The following is a 1,392-nucleotide window of genomic DNA, read 5'->3' on the forward strand; positions in this document are numbered from 1 at the left end:
AGATATCCATGGCTGACATCTGTCTAGTCCCACAAGTGTACAATGCTGAAAGGTAACCAGTTATTCAATGATAATATAAACATTGGTACATTTGTTTCTAATATTAAAAAATAGCTATTGCTTTTCCATGAATGTCACGTCAAACAAAAATGTAACTTTTCCATGAATGTCATGTCTCCAACAGATTCAAAGTGAATGTCGGGCAATTTCCAACAATCAAAAGGATTAATGAGACGTTGGTGGAAGTTGAAGCTTTCAAAGTGAGCCATCCGTCTTGCCAACCAGACACACCTGCTGATACTTAAGATTGTGAGAAATGTGTCATTAGTCTTGCATAGCCAGACGATCGGATATCTCTGCCTACCAATTATAGCCTGGATACATTGTAGATTCATTGTATGGGCTTGGATGGCCGGGTGAAGGGAACTGGTGATTATGCTATGGCCACTGCCATCACCCAGATTAGGGTTCTGCGAATTGTTCTCCGAATTGTTACCACCCCTCTCTAGACCAGGGATAGGCAACCTTAGGCACGGGTGCCAACATTGGCACAGTGAAGGGTGATCACAGGCACACGTCTGCGAGAGAGGATTTTTCTTTTTAAAATAACATTAAATGAAGCTCTGTCAAATGCATGCAAATCCTACACAATTCTACATTCATTCAAACTGAACTGTGACTGGGGAGGGAGGGAGTCTTGGAGATACTATAGGCTGGTTATTAATAATGATTATTACAATGTCCTGATGTGAAAGAAAATAGTCCTGAAGAAGAAAGAAATGTCGTTATATTTATGGGCAATCAACGGTGTCATAATTCAACATAATGTTGACATGGCACACTAACTATCAAGAAAATAAAAACACAACACTTCAAGTCAAAGAGGTTGACGACCCCTGCTCTAGACCACAAAACATTGTCACCCGATTTATTAGTAGGCGGAGATCTCGATAGTCTGGTTATGTGTATTGCATACAATGTACATTGTAGAATAAAGTCCTTTGATAGTCATTCTGTTTCAGTGTCTACATGACAAAAATATTATGTTGTATGTTACCCTGGTGGTCAGGTGTATGAAAAAAAAAAAAAAAGTAAATATCTCTGTCACGAAGGCAATGGGGAAATTGTTTTCACCTATTTGTATGTTACACACTGATGTCATCAATATGACCTTTGTCTTGGCCAAATAGGGCATAGCAGCGGTCATTTTATGGTTCCACAATTTTACTTTTTCCCATGGAGATTAATTATTTTAAGCCTGGAACCAAGCCATGCATCCAGGCTCCTGGTGAATCATGAACATCACACATTTGATGTTTGTTGTTTTGCGGTTAAAAACTAAATTGTGACACAGTGGAAATAATGTAGCCTTTGTGTATAAAAGTATATGAA

The 1,392-nt window shown here is 38.6% G+C and overlaps 1 long non-coding RNA gene across 1 annotated transcript; it reads left to right on the forward strand.

Annotated features, from left to right (window-relative positions):
* Positions 1 to 1,011, forward strand: LOC308329384. The gene is made up of 2 exons (XR_013965383.1): positions 1 to 52; positions 185 to 1,011. It is a non-coding gene; the product is annotated as an uncharacterized lncRNA (long non-coding RNA).
* The last annotated feature ends 381 nt before the right edge of the window (positions 1,012 to 1,392 follow it).

Source organism: Protomyctophum bolini (assembly GCF_963924005.1).
Source record: "Protomyctophum bolini genome assembly, chromosome: 15".
NCBI lineage: Eukaryota > Metazoa > Chordata > Actinopteri > Myctophiformes > Myctophidae > Protomyctophum > Protomyctophum bolini.